Source organism: Mustela lutreola, chromosome 13, assembly GCF_030435805.1.
Source record: "Mustela lutreola isolate mMusLut2 chromosome 13, mMusLut2.pri, whole genome shotgun sequence".
Taxonomy (NCBI): domain Eukaryota; kingdom Metazoa; phylum Chordata; class Mammalia; order Carnivora; family Mustelidae; genus Mustela; species Mustela lutreola.
In genome coordinates, this window is record NC_081302.1 from 28,871,738 (window position 1) to 28,891,402 (window position 19,665).

At 39.3% G+C, this 19,665-nt stretch overlaps 1 pseudogene; it reads left to right on the forward strand.

Moving 5' to 3' along the window:
• The first annotated feature begins 18,461 nt into the window (after positions 1 to 18,461).
• On the forward strand, positions 18,462 to 18,980 carry LOC131813866 (small nuclear ribonucleoprotein Sm D1-like; annotated as a pseudogene).
• The last annotated feature ends 685 nt before the right edge of the window (positions 18,981 to 19,665 follow it).

A 19,665-nucleotide genomic window follows, 5' to 3' on the forward strand; every position in this document is an offset into this window, starting at 1 on the left:
CAGACCTGAAGTGAAGTGGCTGCTGAAGCTTCCTTCCCAGCTCCTACCAGCATTCCTTCTGACTGGTTGGTGTTCAGTGTGTACACCCTGTTAATGTTTTGATTATCACTCTTTGGGCTTCAGGCGGGGAAGAAGTTTAGGTAACAATTATAACTGTTGTAAACTTATCCAAAAGGTTCTTGTTGAGATCTCAAATTGGAGAACATTAGAAATAAATAATTGCTTTTCTTTGCCTTTGATTTTCACCTTTGTTGTGAATGAGTTTGAAGGAGCAGTGGAAAAGAAGAAAACTTAACCATGAGTCATTATAGCTGGGTCTGGTTTTACTGCCATATATTTAGACAAAGAACAATTCTGGTCTTATTAGCTCTTTCTCAAAGGGTCATCAGGATGCATATGTTTGATGGGACTGCAGGTGCTGGGCCACCCCTCCAGTCTTGCAGCCTGAGGAGGACAAGGGGTCCTGTCTCTTGGAGTTTACAACTGATCACTTCAGTTATTGGTCTATTCACAAACATCAAAATTCATATTAGCCAAATAATGTGGATTTAAAGCTATCTCAGGGGAGATTTGATTCCATTAAGAGTTTGTAAGGCATCACAGTTCAAGAGATGAGCCAGAGCTGAAATAACAGGACTGTGGATTCAGTTGTTTCTCTCCTAATTGCTCACTGAGTCATAAACTTTCTGTAGTCTAATCGTTCTCGACTCTTCAAATACAGGGGGGAAATGTTGACTTCCTTCATATGATATTTTAGACTACAGAGATAGATATACTGGTCATTTTTTCCAAGAGAAATATAATGTCATATGCAGCTCAAGTCATATGCTAAGTGTTCCTGAAAAATAGCTGATCTCTATTTAGAATTCTAATATTGGAACAGTTTACCCAAGTTGTATTAAACATATTTTAAAGTTTACCAATCACTGACTCATATCTGCTTTTAAACTTAAAATTTTTTTAAAAAGATTTTATTTATTTGACAGACAGAGATCACAAGTAGGCAGAGAGGCAGGCAGAGAGGAGGAAGCAGGCTCCCTGCTGAGCAGAGAGCCTGATGTGGAGCTCGATCCCAGGACCCTGGGATCATGATCTGAGCTGAAGGCAGAGGCTTTTATCCCCTGAGCCACCCAGGTGCCCCTAACCTTAAAATTTAACTCAAAAATAAATAAAGTTAAAGATTCATGCCCTCAGTCATACTAACCACAGTTCAAGTGCTCAAATAGCCACATGTGTGTAGTAGCTACCATATTGGACATGTGTAAATATTATATGCACACTGACATAGGAATCCATAGGAGTAAGAACTTTAGCTATGCAAATATGTAGAAAATATATAGGAAAATATATAGGAAATATGCTATTCTTTTTAGATTATTTTCTCTCATTTGCTTAGTATTTATCCATTCCTAAAGTATCCAAATTCTTTCTAATTCTAGATAGACTCTGTAATACATGTTACAGATTTTCCTGACTTCTTAAAGGGAGAACATCTAACATAAAGTATTTCTTGCTGAGCTAAGGTCATAATTATAAATGTTAATTACGGTATTGTGTTTTAATACAGCACCCCCTTCGGTGGGGGGGGGGGCATTAGACCAGGATGGTAACCTACATGGGGCCAATGTGGTCCTCTATTTACTCTGTAAATAAAGCCCCATTGGAACACAGTCATGCCCATTCATTTGTGTATAATGTGTGCCTGCCTTATGTTACAATGGTAGAGTTGAGTAGTTGTAACAGATACCATATAGCCTACAAAGCTTAAAATACTATCTAGCCTTTGTAGAAAAAGTTTGTCAGTTTATGGAGTAGATTATACAGTGACCAAATTGCAGTGTTTAGGTTCTTATGTCTGCTTTTTACCCTGCCTTACTCCCCTTGTTAGCAAGAAGTTTTCTCTTCATTGCTATCAGGATTCCTACATGTAACAACTTACTCATTGACTTGAACTCCCATAGATTTAAAAAAAGAGTAACAAAATGTGTTAGATTTTTTTATTCTTTTTTAATATATGAGAAGTAAATTCGCCATCTTAGATTTGGTTTTGGGTTTGGCCCTTTGGCTCCTTGGCTATGCAGAAATTTTATCTTTATATCCAACTTTTCAAACATATTGGCCTCTGCTCAACCTGCTTACCTCTTCATCCACTGGCTCCAACTTCAAATAATAGCATGTTTTCACTGGGCCAAGTACTTAGAGTTTGCCCCTTGCGTATTTACGACCTCCAACATCAGCCATGATTTTCTGTCTTAGAGCACCTCACCCCTGCTTCTTGTAATTGTTAATGCTACTCCACCATTCTCACCTCTGGAAGATCTTCCCTGATCTCTCACCTCCCCCAACCCTCATCCTGACCCAAGTTTCTGATGACACCAGGGCCATGTGAAATCACCCTCCTCAGGACTTTCTGAACATACATGATTATATCAACTGCAGTGTTTTCCATTCTGTCTTGCCATTGTCTGTACACATTTCTACTTGTCAACGAAAGTATGGGCCCCTAGAAGGCAGGACTTACCTGGAGTGTTTCCAGACACACAACAGAGAATCAACAAATACTTATTGAACTGCTTGAGTAATTACAATAAGAGTCTATCCTTTTTAATAAATAAATCACAAATTATAGAGTGATCATTAGGTATTAAAGACCTCCATGCAAGCAATTGTTTGTTTGTTTGTTGTGGGTTTTCTTTGGTTTGTTTTTTAGAATGGTGGGTGGAGAAGACAGGGGGAGAGGGAGAGAGAGAATCTTAAGTAGGCTCCAAGCCCAGTGTGGAGTTGGACACAGGGCTTGATCTCACAACTCTGAGATCATGACCTGAGCTGAAATCAAGAGTCAGATGCTTAACTGACTGAGCCACCCAGGTGAACCACAAACAATTTAAAAAAGATAATTTTGCAACTTGAAAATCTGCTTAATATAGTCAACTAAAATATCAGACAAAATGTTACCTACAGCATGTCAATATAAAACTACCATATTTTCTCCTGCACTAAAACAGGTCAAATATTAATTTGGTAAAAAAAAAAAAAAAATCTGTAACATGGGAATCTTTTATTATTCTGGTATGTAATGTGTATGTCTAAATTTCATCAACTGTGAGAATAAGTGTAAGCATATTTAAATGAGGTCACATTTCCATTAATATGGAAATTATAATGACTTTGGATCCCTGCTTCCCAGTACAGATTCTCAGAACATTTCCACATTTCCCCATGTCCGTCAGTAGCCTCGGAAAACAGTTTTCTTCTTCAGCCTTGGGCCCACAGGTACAGGTTGCCTAATAGCTACTTATCTTCTACCATTCCTCCTACCCCCTTCCCTTCCTTCCTCACCCCTCCCTTCTTACCTCTGTCCCTCCCAGACTCCCAGAACAGGCACAGGGAAACTCAATCCATACTAAGAAAATTAACATTTCTCTGAAGGGAATATGACTTGCCAAGATCCAAAACTGTTTCTACGAGAGGCAGCTTTATATTACCACCCAGAGCAGTTTAGCTCTTTGTAGATGCTAGTCTCAAATATCTCCATTTCAGAAGAACATCTATGCTTTCTGTTAGAAAAACTGAAAATTTGGATGATTTTCCCAGAACTCAAGGAATAGTCTGCCCCCAAAACAGTATCAAAGGGTATTAAATATTGCTTTTAAATGGTAATTTTCCCAGTTACTCTATTTAAGGTTTTAAATATCTTTAGGGTTCAGTTTTAGCAATGGCACCCCACTTCCATGTGGGGCAGAACAAAACATTGTGTAATATGTATATTCCCAGGGGTCTGTCCTCTGTTGTATCATGAATATTTCCTCAACTTTTACCAGGAAATGTTGATGGGGAAATACGCACTAATCCCATGGTGATTTTGTCAAAAATTCACATCGAATTAAGCATTTAATAAATCCACTTACTTCTTGCCATGGAAAAGAAATTTCATATATATGGGAAATTAAAACTTCAAGGTAATGGGAAAACTGCATTCCAATAACAAACTGAAATCAAGAAGTTGTAAAACGGGTTCATTTTCAAAGACCAGAACCCCGAGTGCCTTCTCTCTGGAGAAGCAGCTTCTCAGGTGGATTTTAGGATTCTCTCCAAATAAGTAGACTTCTCCTCTCTAAATCCCTGCATATGGTTGAGGATCAAAGTCAGGGCTCTGAGGAGGCTTATGATCTGAATACCACCACTTTCTGGTAATAAATAATTCCTTATTTAGATCAGAAATACAATAGAACAAAAAGGTTAGAACTGTTGAGCTCTGTAATCGGACACAAAAGAAAACCTCATTCTTCAAATTGTTGCTCACCAGTCTTTTAGATGCAGCTTGAAAGATTTTGTTTGCAAAAAGCTGTTGAGGGGTTATAAGGTCATCTTTAGCTACAAAGCTCCTTAGGGTTTTCAAAGTACTTACCCATTCCCTGAAGGTGCCCTTTCTTTCGGAGTGTTCAAAGCTTCTCTAGAAGATTCTTCAATATTTCTTTTCCAACAATCAAACTAGGCTCATTGTTTAGAAGAAATGGATTAGGTGTCTTTAAACAGCATTTTGAATGGACTATGAAGTCAAATGGCCTTAAACAGACACATATAGGCAATTTATAGTGAAAGATGAATTAAAAAATGTTAGCTATCACGAAGGGGGGAAATGTCATTGGGGTGGAGGTATATTATGTCAGCTAAAAAGCAAACATGCCTTCTTGGGAGAGCTGGATTTCAAGGGTTTTATCCTGTATTTTCCACCTATAGCTTGACGCCTGGCCATTGGCTAACACTGCCTTTTTGAAGTGTTGCTTTTTAATTCATGGTAGCTCTTGTGTTCTAACAGCTACATGCACAGAGTGGATATTTAAAACAATGTCAGCACTAGTCAGGCCAAAAGACCCACCACTGTCAAATAACTTATTAGAAAATATTTATTGAACACAAACTGTGGTCAAGGCAACTTGTGCTTTATGGTCCTTTTTTTTTTTTTTTTTTTTTTTTTTTTTTAAATCAAAGCCTCATTTTGCACTTTCCAAGTCTTGGTAAAAGAAAGACATGTCTCAGATTTGTATAATTAGAGGCAAATCGGGCCAGTTCTACCAACTGAGTTTTCACAGGATTGAATCAGACCAGCAATTGGTGTGTTTATATCTACAGCTGTAGAGTTACAATTAATGCAGCTTCTATGACATGAGATAATTCAGAAAATCTTTTCCTTGCCTTTATTGCTCAAATTAGTGCTGTCACATACAATTTAAGGTCCTAGGTATTAGAACGTAAAAGACAAAATAAAATTGATGAAAGATTTGAAGCGAATCTCTATCTATAATTTTAGCAGTAGGAGGGGGTTAAAAGTTCTCTTACCTTTCCAAAAAGCTTGAACACAGTTTTATACTTCCCTAATTATTTTCAACTTTTACCATCTTACCTTCAGAGCAGATCATACACCACATGAATAAATTATGGACAATGCACATGTGCACTTATGTGTCCACACTCATACACACTTGTTCTCACCACTTGCTGTTGAGATGCAGGAAAGAGCACAGGGCTGGGAAGATCAGGGTCTAGTTGTAGACTTATCAAGAAATCATTTGTTCTAACTGTCCTTTTGTTCATGGAAATCTGCCATGTGAAGTCTGAGTTGTGCAAAAGCAGTCAGTTATCCAGAGGTAGAACTAAGATCAGACACAGGGATCCTGACTCCCAGTTCAGTTTTGTTTTGTTTTTTAAGATTTTTATCTTAAAAGAGAAAGAAAGATCACAAATAGCAGAGAGGCAGGCAGAGAGAGAGAGAGAGGAGGAAGCAGGCTCCCTGCTGAGCAGAGAGCCTGATGTGGGCTCGATCCTAGGACCCTGAGATCATGACCTGAGCCACAGAGGCTTTAACCCACTTAACCACCCAGGCACCCCTCCCAGTTCAGTTTTATTTTTCTCTGTCGTTTTTCATCCAAACCCAGCTCACACTACTGGTAAAAGTTGAAGGCAAAGAAAAGCAAAAATCTAAGTTTCTCCAATTTGAGAAATTTACTCCATTTACTTCCAGTGGTGCCATAAATTTCACTATTAGAAAATCAGCTCTTCATAGAACAGAATCCTGTTCTATGAAAATACTGGTAGAAAGTGTCACAGATTAATGGGAGTTAGCGCAGCATTGCAGGGTAGGGCTTCAGTTTGAGAGGTCCAGTCAGAATTCCTGGCTCACATTCTGGATCTATTGTTTATTAGCTATTCCAGTATTTCAAAACACATACATCCTCATGACCCTTTGAGAAAGAGCCAAGAAGACCTAGCTTTGCTCTCACGTGTTTGAAAATTCCCCCACAAAAGCAAAATGTATGACGTCAAGACCCTTTGTTGTTGTTGTTGTTGTTGTTGTTGTTGTTATAGATGAAGAAGAAACCACAGCTTTATCCCACTTCCCTTTCTTTTCCACTAGTGATTTTTAGTCGTGACTGTGTATTAAAAAATGCAATATTCCTGTTGGTGGAACTACAGTCAATAATCTGTCCATTTTTCCTGTGTCATGTTACAAGTATGACAACTAAGCAAAAACATTAGTATGTGAATCCAATTTTATAAGGAGATGAATTTCACCATCTAGTCCGAAACCTAAATAATAACAATAATAATAAGTTAAGTGCCACAAAATCACATGGAGAATATCCATCTCCATAGCACAAATTTTACAGGTGAAGAAGTCCCTCTGTAGATTTCTTCTTAAAGTTTTTGTTTACTTTTTTTATTCAATACTGTATTAAAACATACAAGGGAATTTTGAAATATGCTTGAATTTATAGCACTAGCACTCTCTCTCTCTCTCTCTCTAAAATAAATAGATAGATAGATAGATAGATAGATAGATAAACTCCAAATGGTCAGAACCAAGTTTGTGAGTTATGGTTTAAAAATCTTGTAAACTTCCAGGGCGCCTGCGTGACTCAGTGAGCTAAGCCTCTGCCTTCAGCTCAGGTCATGGTCTCAGGGTCCTGGGATCGAGCCCCACATCAGGCTCTCTGCTCAGCAGGGAGACTGCTTCCCCTTCTCTCTCTGCCTGCATCTCTGCCTATTTGTGATCTCTGTCTGTCAAATAAATAAAGAAAATCTTAAAAAAAAATCTTGTATACTTCCTCTCTCGTGTGAAAATTCTTATAGAAAAAGACCAAGTGAGTGTGTAATTGTTAAACTTGAATCAGAAAGCAACTTTCATAATCTTTTCCTCCCTTTTCCTTTGATCTTTATCACATGTGAGTGATAAAGTGAGTAATAAAGTGAATAGTACAGGAACTTTGGGAGCAAAGACTGGTGGGCATGCCATTCTTTGTCACTCCATGGCTTACTCCCAAGGTGGTTAAGAGGATTGTGAAGAAAGAGAAACTGTAGGAGTGGGAAATGGGATGAGGAGAAGTTTGAATTCAGATTAATTAACTGAGGGAAAATAAAGGGCAAAATATGATGGAGAATCATCTGAGTTGAAAATCAGTTAAAAATTTCATATTGTAAATGAATATTTATATTAAAATCGATTCTGATGTTTTAAAAATAACAATGATCATCTTAAAATTATTTGTGAAGTATAAAAAAGTATAAAGAAGAAAATAAAAATCACAGAAAAGTCCCACTGAAATAAGCACTGATGATATTTTGTGGTATTTTCTTTCCATCTTTTCTATACTTTTATACACAAAATATGTGTGTGTGTCCTTTACTGAAATAAAGCCAGTGGCTACATACAGTTTTATGTCTTGCTTGTTTCAGTACACCTATCATGACCATTTTCCCTGTGTCATTAAACATTTCTTGAAAATGATTTTTATTTTCTATATATTTTCCTGTTTTGTGGAATTCTAGAATTCAACACTTTTCTGCACATGCAACTCATCAGTTAAAGGGAGTCTTCCATATTGAATACTTCAGTTAGTCAGCGGCATCCAATTAACAAAATTGCTTCACTGAAATATTGGTTTTGTGTAGCTCACAGGATCCCTATAAACCCATTCAGAGGGGGAATTGGTGGTAGAGATGTAGGTGGCTCTATCAGCTGGGGATAAAAATGACCAAACCTCCAGAATGGTGATTCAAACCTTAACTCTCTCTGAATGGTTGCATAAGCCTTATCTGCCCCACCTCAAACTTCAGAATCATTTCTCAGAGCACTCCAGATTATCCATGAACTGGTTATTTTCCTTTTCAAAACATGAAGGAATATCCCCTACACCCACATTCTAAGTTTCCTGTTTGCTTTTCTACCTCATTCACACAAAGTCCTCACATCCTACCGTAATCTAGATTGCTCCCTAAATCCCTGAAATAGGAATGAATTTTGCTAAAATAAAGATTTTATAAACTTTCTTGGTACCACACACACACAAAATCAGTTTCCTCTTGATAATCACAGTGTAAATGTTTGCTATATTTATGTATGTCTCTAATGTGTCTTCATTTGTGTGCATCTTAATGTTCTGCCTTTGTTGTGTAAGCAAAGACAGGGCCTACATACCATACAATGAGTAGATTTGTGCTAGGATTAAAACACTGGTCTGCACTGCCATGTGTGTGTACCTGCGTGCATACAAAAAGCTCCCTTTTAATCCCTTTCTTCAAACTTTCCCCCCTCAAATATCCTCTACAGTTATATTTTACAAATGATCTTTGGCCTTAAAAGCATTATATGAAGTCTTCTCTGTTGGAACTAAGCAGGGGTTAGGCTGAAGCTAAGGATAGGCATTAACCTGGAGGCCAAGTTTGTACTAAAATGGAAATGCCCTTCTTGATCGAGTAGACATTTTAGGATACTGAATGCTTCACTCTGCAATGAGTGCTTGTCTAGTCAGTCTAACCATATGACCAAATCACTTTTGACTGTCATTGGTTGAAGTTGTTGATGTATTTATTGAATCTTCTCAGTGGACATGTTATGATATGCTATACCTGGTTGCTAGCAAGAAGAGATTGGGAGATAAGCCCTAAGATATGGTCATTATCCTTAGGAGTTAAAAAAATATAATTATATAAAATTTACCTGGGAGAACATTATGTGTATCATTTATTAATGAAAATATCCCTAACATACAGATAACCCCTATATATTAAATATAATAATGGGTAGAAACTATGAAAGGCAGTCCTTACAAGGAGAAAAGCAGATGGACAATGAAGAGACTTACCTTCACTAGCCGTCAGATAAATGCAAAACAAAAGTGTGAGATATCATTTTTTTGCTTTAATTCTGATCCAAACCCTTTATTCTTGGTAAATATTAAAAATGTTTGATAATATCCAGTGTTGTCAAGAATGTGGGGAAGTAGACATTGAAATATGTAAGACATAGAAGAATGACTTTCTAAATATTTTGGAAACGTAAACTGGAGGTATATTTGGTTATTCAATTTTGTAGAATTACCTTTAACTCCACAATCCTACCCTGGAACTCTACAAAGAAATAAAAACAGAAATACAAAATTACACGGGTAAATATATTTATTGTAATATTTGTTGTCATGTTGGAATAAATGGCAGCAAGGGAATTTACTAAATAAATTGTGATAGAAGTATATGAAGGAATTTTACCCAACTATTAGAAAGCACGAGTTGAAATCTATAGGTGTGGTTGTATAAAAAAAGAAGTTATAGACAAAATGTATAAAAAAATAGAAAAATATCCTCATATATTTTAGTGTATATGTTTATGTGTTTTGTAGGAACACTGGAACAGGTATAGATGCGATACGATGGAGGAAGAATAGACAGTATTTGCTGTCGATCCTTCCTGGAGGGCAAAAATGACTTCGTATTGACTCAACCAATGAGCAATTGCTGAAAGTTTTAATGTGCGCAAAGTCATGCTAGGCCCTGAGGAAAATGCAAATATATGAGATGCCGTTCCTGACCTCCAAATAGAATTTAAATCTAGTTAGGATGAAAACAATTACATATAAAACAACACGAACAGGACAGAAGAGGATACAATTACATGGTAGGTTATACGGTATGGGCTGCAGGTGCAGTAGAAATTTGGAGAAGAGATTGATTCAGAGGAATGGAAGAGGGGCAGAGGTTGAGGAGAGCTTAAGGTGAACTGGGTCGTGTCTAGAGAGAGTTTACCGCTTGCATGGTGTCTATTTTTCTTCTTTTTTCTCTGTTTTCTTCATTGTAGACTTTCACCTGTGTGCATCTGACCTGGTTATTTGCCATTGACTCTGCCATTGTTAATATTGGCTTAGTATTTTGAACCCGAATAACTTGGACCCATTAATTTTCAAGGATGCCCTTGAAACTTTTCCCCAGACTTTCCCTTCCGAATTAGCATTAGGTGGCCTTTAGTCAACCACCCAAGCTCAGTCAGTCTCCATCTTTATTGACATGGTAAACATGACAAGTACCATAACATTTATTCTTCATGGCTCATTTCCAGTTGGAAGTCCAGGTCAGCACGGTATAGGGCTCATTTAATTCCTGCCTCCTCAGCTGCTAAAATAAGCAAAGGTGAGCCATGCTGGTCAAATTTTGCCATTCTCCTTCCAGTTCATTGTGATTACACAGACCCAGCCTCAATTAAGTAATTTGCTCTGTAATGGGAGGGGGTCATTTTGTGAGTGAATTTGAATGTCTGCAAAGATCAGCATTATTGTTAATCACATCTGCACTTACATATATTTATATGCACACTCACAAGTGCAAAGATGCAGTTTCAAACTTAATTAAAAAATAGAAAGCAACCTAAAGTGTGCTAGTATTTCCCCTGACTTCAGCATGATCTACCACTTTGACAAAATTTCATAAATCTCCTGCAATAGAAAATTCTACCGCACAGAACCATTTTATGCAGCAATATAGGTACTTAAAATATTCAACAACTTTCATCATGTTTTGCCTCTTGCTACATGAGATTTTTATGTATTTAATAGTTACATATGTTATATATTTTAAACAGTATTTTTTACTAATAGTCCCCCACAGTACATTTTTCTGAAACTCTAACATCTGTGTTTTGTTCTTGTAGCTCATGATAATAATCTTAAATTGAGCACATCCAACCACAGAGGACGGATTAGTTGGCTATTTTTTTTTAAAGGTGTCTGGATCCAGTGATGTAAACGTCAAAACTTATCAAGTCTTGGTGACAGAAATGCCTCCCCCCTCACTTCGTGAAGAGCAGTTCCGGATCTGGCATCTGAGCTGCTCCTGCTGTTGCCAGGCCTGTAGCAGGTACACAGAAATCCAGAGGAGAGGAACCGTGGGGAATGTTCATTTGTTATTTATTTATAAACTTGCCGTGCCACATCATGTAAAATTAACACCTTTAATGGGCTCCTGCCTCAGTTGCTTGAAGGACGGGCTTTCACCAGCCAAGGCCACCCACCGGTTTCCAGGCAGTGTAGCTGTGTGTTTGCTTTGGGCTGCTAGCTTTGTAGAATCTACCTGCTGAAGTCATCCTTGTGCTAAACAGGTCACCAAAGGTCTGTCCCATTAGACAGAATGTTCAGGAAGCGAAGTCTTTGGGGGTTTTGTGGCTGAAGAGACGAGTGATTACTTTGGAGCGTAAATTCCTTTCTCTATCTGGTTAATGAAGAGATTTACTCCAACATTCATTTATTATAAATTGGGGGGGATGGCTTCTCCCATGCGCCAGCATCCAGAGGGTCCCTTTCCTATAAGAGTTCATAAATAATCAACGTTTACAATGAAAAGGTTTTGTAAGCATTATCTTTTCCTGTCACAAAAATTCCCTCATGCTTCTAAGGGAAGACCAATATAATTTGCAGGCGATGATTCTGGAACCAAAATGGCTTTATGCATAGAGAGTAGATGTGTTTGGGGATTTTGGAGAAATGTCTCACTTTTCACACACACTACCTCACTGCTCCTGTTTCAGTGCCTAAAATTTCAGTCTAATTTTATAGTGTTATTCAAATACAAATGATGTCTGGGAAGGGGAAACACATTAAGTTGTTCAACAAACATTTGTCAGCTTACGATGTGCTGAGTATTGCATTTGGTAGATATATAGACTCCTGAAGAATTCATGATCTAGTGGAAGAGGGAAACAGTGATAGACAATTATAAGCTAGTTGCAAGTACTGTAGTTGAGTTGGATGCTGAGTGGTAGGGAACGGTGTCTGAAGGAGGAATTAACATTGCCTGAGGAAATCAGGGGAGCATTCACAAAGGAAGTGATATTCAAGTTTGAAGAATGGATATGCACTTACTGAGGAGACAGGAAAAAATAATTCCAGGTAATTTTCAAGGGAACAACATGGGCACAGGTATAATAGCGACTTGTATTTGAAAGCCTGCCAGGTACCAGTTGCCATGTAAAGTACCAGGCACTGAGTGGCATGTTTTAGACAGATCATGTAGCCCAGTTCTAACACAGGAGACATATTATCACTTTTTTTTTAAATGTGAAAAAGCAGAGGAGGTTAAATAACTTGCCCAATTTGGGGATTCAAACAGGTCTTTCTACTCCCAAGCTCATGTCCTTGTTTTGCCCTTGTAGTGTCCATGGCTACAGTTTTGCAGAGCTGTAAGGGAACACAGATTGCCGAAGAAGGCTGAGATCCAATATGGCTGTGAGGTGAGAGGGAAAGGGCTCAGGCAAGCCAAGTTGTGACCAGATTGTGATGAGCCCTGAATGCTGTAAGAGTTCTGAACTTTACCCTATATCCAGGAGACAATGGGAAACCAGCCAAGGAAGTTTGAAGTAAGTGTGTGTGTGTGTGTGTGTGTGTGTGTGTGTGTGTTGACCTTGTGGCAGGTGAACACAGAGGAAGATAGTGGGTGGTGGGTGGGCGGGATGGGGAGGGTGATCCTTCTGTGAGATAACACGGGCCTAAGCATAAGGCTTCCAGTAGCAGCAATATAAAAATGTGACCTCCTTAGTATGGAAGGGTGTTTAGATTTGGAAGGTACACAGGCTTGTGAACTACTAGCTGTGGGGCCTCGGGCAAACCATTTGACCTCCGTTCACATAGTCTGAATGCACAGACTGCAATTAGTCTCTTCATTATAAAAAGAGGTTAATAATATCTTTCTCATCACACTGTTGTGAAGACTGAATAACGCTATACATGTTACACATTTGTCTCGGGCTTGTCATTGCCAATTCCTAATTACGGATGACTATTACTCTGTGAACACCCTCCAAGGAAGTCCTTTATCAGACTGTCTCATGATAGTCCTGAGCAAATGGGGTCTGGATACTCACTGAAGTGTGCAGTGTGGTGGCAGGTGCCTGGGAGGTAGAGAAAAATGAGAAAAGCCTAGAGCATTTTCCCAGAATGAAAGTTGGGTCTGGATTCTGTAGAATGATGCCCAGAGTGAGATGAGAAAGAGGAAACCAAAAGTAGATTGAGGGCAAGTCATCCTTCCCAAAGTGGCACTCGAGATGAACTTAGTGCACAGGTGAATCTTTACCTTTTAATAGTGCTATATTTATTTTAGTGGCAATAATTAAGTCCACCTTTCCCCCTTCCCTTTACTGGGATGGTATCAAGTGGGTCTGTTTAAAGATAAATGTTAACTAAATAACAGTGCCGGTGACACGTGGAGATAGCAAAAATTGTGACTACGGCTGGAGACTGGGGGCATGTGGCACTAATGAATGGAGCCTTCTCCAGGGCAGGGCCCTCTTTGTTTCACCAAACCATGCCCTGCTGGTACTCTGGGAGCCCCTGTTGGAGTGTTAGCATCAAGCCTTGTGGACTACTGGCAGCTTAGAGATCATTTCTTGCCCTCTCTGCCCTGAAACAGAGGCATTTCCACTAACAATGTGAAATCTAAATTCTTACCAAGTACTTGCTGAATTTACATTGAATTCATGAAGGAGGAGCATAATGTTCTGTATAGTATTCAGCGGGGAATTAGAATAAATGATCGGGAGCACAGGGGTAGAGTCGCTGTTCTACGTGCTAATAGCCACTTAATCTTGAATAATTCACGTAACCACTCTGAGACTCGGGTTCCTCATCTGTAAAGTATCTGATAATAATAGCACTGAACTCACAGGGCTCTTATGACCATGAGATAGTACAAATGATGCAAAATACTTTGCATAGGGCTTGTCAGAAATATTTAATAAATGTTTATAATTATCATATTAATAGCATGCTAGCTATGACAACTGAAAGTGGATTTTGTAGGTTTGGTGCAGGTTGTGTCTGCTTTGGGAGAATGTTCATCTATTCCTTAGCACAAATCCTGCCACATAAACATTTGATGAATGAATGGACAGATGAGTAAGCCTTGGAAGAAGGGAGCTGATTTGGGGCAATTAGAAGACATTTTGTCCTATATGCTTTAGTCAGCTTGATACAAGATGGCTTGTATCTGCCTAGGCAAAAGTAAACACGTCTCCTCCTTTTAAAGGGGGGTAGTTTGTCGACATGCACATCAACCAATATCACCTTTGTTTTCTTCATTTCCAGGGATATTTTGGTTGAAACCAGGACAGAGGTGGGGCTCCTCATGAGTAAAAAGCACTTGGGGCAACACAGAACTTGGCAGTTATAACGTAGTTCACACTGTGTTAAAATCCCAGAGTCCGAGAGGTTGAATTATTTTACTCATCTAAGAAACACAATAATTCTCCTTCAGTATGCTGCCTTAAGAATAACACTGCTCATAAAACTTGAAGTGATTTTTAACCGAGGTGGCTGAATGTTTTGTTCAGCTTGACTAACCCTTAGACACTCTTCTTCCTGACTTTAGGCCCTTGACCTCCCTTTTCTTAGAGCATTTACTTTAGAAAACTTGCAGTTGTTTATATGTGGAATCTGAAAGACAGAATAAATGAATAAACAAACAAAAAGTAGAACCAGACCTAAAAATACAGAGAACAAACAGATAGTTGCCAAAGGGGATGGAATCAGGGGCGGGGTGGGGGGTGGTCAGATGGGTGAAGGGATGTGAGACACACGGGCTTCTAGTTACGGAATGAATAAATCAGGGGACCAAAAGTATCAGCATTAGAAATCTACTCAGGGGTGTTATAATAGTGCTGCATGGTGACAGGTGGTAGCTATGTTTGTGCTGAGCGTAACAACTTGTAGACTTGTGGAATCACTGCGTTGTACACCTGAAACAAATGTAACATGGTGTGTCAGCTGTACTCAAAAGACGTATTACAAAAAACATTATAGTTGCAAATTCTTTCTCTGTCCCTTTGAGCTCTAAATCTTCTACAACCTAGAAAAGATTCTCAAGAACAGAGGTCTATCCCTCTGAAACGTAATCACTGAAGGAGATAGCACCCCTGTGTCCTAGGCTTTGTGAGGCAGTCTCACTTCATTAAGGACCAATTAGCAGATACAAGTAGCCTAACCACATTGACCAGGCTCCCCACTACAAGGTCGAGAGTAGGGCAGAGAGGAGGACAGACAGATTTTTTTATTGACCACAGGGATTCTGAGATTACTTAGAAAATGAATTTAGAGGACCAAGTTTGGGATCGGGCAGATTAGTCAGTGTGATGATTACGTGATAAAGAGATCCATCTTACCAGAATAGGGAGATCATTTTCAGACCTTGGTGCTTGATGGGGCTCATCTCGGAGCCCATCTGGATCATCACACCTAGGCAGGCCATGTCTCCTGGGGGTGTTCAGCTGCCTGTTGCACACTTTTCTTTGCTCTTTGATTTCCTTTCCTGTCATGACCCCATCCCCACTCTAGAACACTTACCCCTGTCCTGCATTCTTCTCTTCCACTCAACCCTGGTGGATCTTCAGCCATTATATGGAAGGATCACTGCTCTGCATTCTGGTTGGCCATCCCTTGAGAAAGAACACCCCAGCTTCAGCTGCCATGGTTGGTTCTCTGCTGTTGTGTTCAGAGAGCTTGCTTGCAGCTCTTGCAGTGGGTCTGCTTGTGATGCTTCATGGCCCTGGGCAAGGCAAGTGAGGGGATTCTCTGTGACAGCTCAGGAGCGATGCTTGACATGGCACCTGCAGTGGTTCACCTTGTTCTGGCACTCTGTCAGTGTGAGCTCGTGGTGGTGACTGGGTGTCTTCGATGTGATGACTGGGTGGTTAAAAGAAAGATGCATGGGTCAGCGCTTCTATAAAGTAAGATTTCACCAGTGAATACCAATTTTTTTTTTTTTAAAGATTGATATCTTAAGTTTTAAGTGGCATTTTGAATCAAATCCTACCTGCCCTCAAGTGAAAATGCACTCGAGGAATGCACACCTGTGCACATCTGTATGAGAGGTAGACAGTTATCCTGGGATTAGAGCTGTTGAGGATGAGGGACCCTGATGGGCTGTCAGTGTCCTCAGTGAAAGCCTGATGCTTCAGTGGAGAAGAGATGCAGTCGTCTACTTCTGCAGCATTACTGGTCAGTGTTCTCTCTGTCAACCTGCTTCCTTAGCTGCTAAACCCCTCTCAACGTCCTATCCCCAAGGTCCCTCCTATATCCTCCCACAGGACCCTGTGACAGTCTCCATCCCAGCACAGAGGACACCACAGGGTAATTGTGTATTTACTGTCCTCTCTTTTCACAGGACTCTGAACTCCCTTGAGAACAGAGGCTGTATCTCGTTCATCTCCAAATCCTCAGAAACTAGCATAATTCCTGTTTCAAGATTAGCACTCAGTGAATCTATTTTGGGACCAGTGAATGGGAAGTATTACTTTTATTTCAACAGTAGATTTGCATATATTAAGGCTTTAATAGTATTTTGAACATCTAATGATTAGTCACAAATTAAAATACAATTTTATCATAAAAATTTTTAAAAAGCACAAAAGCTTTCATAAAATAGAGAAAAGAAAAAAAATTCTATTCCCAGTTTTCTTTCTTTTTTTAGTGTTATTTTAAACACTTTCCCAGAAGAATTTCAGGATAGTTTGTCAGATTTGTTTTTTTCTGAATGTTTTCCTAAAAATTCCCACTGAGACTAGAAATGCATTAAATGTAGAACAGATTTGGGAAGAACTGCCATGTTTACTCTTTTTTGTTGTTGTTTTGTTGTTTTGTTTTGTTGTTTTGTTTTGTTTTAGGCAGAAGGGAATAACTGATCCCTGCCTCTTATGTACAGGGCTGGGAAACAGTAATGGATGAAGACTGAGCAGTTTTCCATTGGACACATGATTGCTCACGCCAGTTATGCAAACCTTTTTTTTTTTTTTTTCCTGTTTAAGGTGTTTGGGAGTTTTGTTCACTGAGATTATTTCAAGGTATTTTGATTTCCATAGTTTTGAGTTCAGATTAAAAATATAATGTTGGCCAGGATGTGGAGAAAATGTAACCCTTGTGCTTTACTGGTGGGGGCGTAAATTGGTGGAGTCACTATAGAAAACGGTATGAAGTTTCCTCAAAAAATTAACACAGGGGTGCCTGGGTGGCTCAGTGGATTAAGCTTCTGCCTTTGGCTCGGGTCTTGATCCCAGGGTCCTGGGATCGAGTCCCACATCGGGCTTTCTGCTTGGCAGGGAGCCTGTTTCCCTACCTTTCTCTCTCCCTGCCTATCTGCCTACTTGTGATCTCTGTCTGTCAAATAAATAAATAAAATCTTTTAAAAAAATTTAAAAGAAAACTACCATATGATCTAGCAATTTCACTTCTGGGTATTTACTCAAAAGAATCAAAATCAGGCTTTTTTTTTTTTTTTTTTTTTTTTTTTTTTTTTTTAAAGATTTTATTTATTTATTTGACAGAGAGAGATTACAAGTAGGCAGAGAGAGAGAGGAGGAAGCAGGCTCCCTGCTGAGCAGAGAGCCCGATGCGGGACTCGATCCCAGGACCCTGAGATCATGACCTGAGCCGAAGGCAGCGGCTTAACCCACTGAGCCACCCAGGCGCCCCAAAATCAGGCTCTTGAAGAGATACCTGCATTCCCATGTTCACTGTAGCATTATTCACAGTAGGCAAGATATGGAAACAACATAACTATCCATTGATGGATGAATGGATAAAGAAAAACGTGGCTTATATGTGCAGAGAACTATATTATTCAGCATTAAAAAAGAAGGAATCCTGCCATATGTGACAACATGGATGAAACTTGAGGACATTATGTTAAATGAAATATGCCAATAACGGGAAAAATACTGTATGATTCCACATATAGGAGATATTTAAAATAGTCAGACTCTTTGAAACAGAGGGCAGAATAGTGGTTTCCAGAGACTGGAGAAGTGGGAAAGGGGGAGTTGCTATTCAGTGGGTAATGGCAGTTTCATTTATAGAAGATGAGTAACTTCTAGAGATCTACTGTACAACATTGTGGCTATGGTTAATACTACTTTTAAAATTTATTTATTTATTTGAGAGAGAGCATGCACATGAGTGCGGGGGTGCAGGAGGAGCAGAAGGAGAGGGGGAAGCAGACTCCCAGCTGAGCTGGGAGCCCAACATGGGGCTTGATCCTAGGACCCTGAGATCCTAACCTGAGCTGAAGGCAGATGCTTAACCAACTGAGTCACCCAGGTGCCCCTGGTTAACAATACTTTACTGTACACTTAAAAATTCAAGCACTTGATACTCCTAGACTTTTGGACCTGGGTAGTCGGGTTTTGTGCACGATCCCACCGAAACAGTGACGGCGCCGCTAGGATGAAGTTCATAAGATTTTTGATGAAATTGAGTCATGAAACTGTAACCATCGAATTAAAGAATGGAACACAGGTCCGTAGAACAATCACAGGTGTAGATGTCAGCATGAATACCCATCTTAAAGCTGTGAAAATGACTTTGAAGAGTAGAGAACCAGTACAGCTGGAAACACTGAGTATTCGAGGAAATAACATTTGATATTTTATCCTACCAGACAGCTTACCTCTGGATACACTACCTGTGGATGTTGAACCAAAGGTGAAATCTAAGAAAAGGGAAGCTGTTGCAGGAAGAGGCCGAGGCCAAGGAAGAGGAAGAGGGGGTCCTAGGCGATAATGTCTCTCAAGATTACTATTTCAAAGTGATACATGATTGGGGATATTTTTTGTACAGGTTTTGTTTGTTTATGTCAGTTTTTAATAAACATAAATGTAGGACAGAAAAAAAAAACTCAAGCAGTTATTCTTACCACAACCAGCCAACAAACCAACCAACCAAACAAATAAACCAAGAGAAAGCCAAGATGAGGAGAGTTACTAGAATGTACTTAATACTCATCTTATCCTGAATCCTAACATACGAGTCTATGATATAGCAAAATTTGTTTAAGTTCAGTTTTCTTATCTGGAAGACATATAATAAGTATCAAACAAACAAAAAGAATAGCAAGTCTAAATACTAAACAAAACAAAAACGCATGGCCTCAAGGTTCAGCACTCTGTCCCCAGTAATCCGGTGTTGAAGAACAGTCTTTGCTTCTCTACCTCCTCCCCAACCCCCAGTCTACTTGTGGAAGTGTCAGCACTCCAGAAGAGAGTGGGAAACCTGTGTGAATTAATACCTTGTTGGGGTCTTGTTCCTTCTTCACTACTCCATTTAGTAGAAGTTGGAGACCAATACTAATTTGTAAGACTCTTTTACCCCGCTTCTGGTTTATTGTCCTAGAGGGCAAAAGAGGGGTCTCCAAATGGGAGGGTCTCAGGCAGAGAGGAATAACTGATCCCCGCCTTTTATTTACAGGGCTGGGAAACAGTAATGGATAAAGACTGAGCAGAAAACTGGTATCCCAACTTTAGTAGTTGACTTGTGTCTTTTTCCTCTAAAGCTTTCCACAGTATATGGATCTGATTTTTTT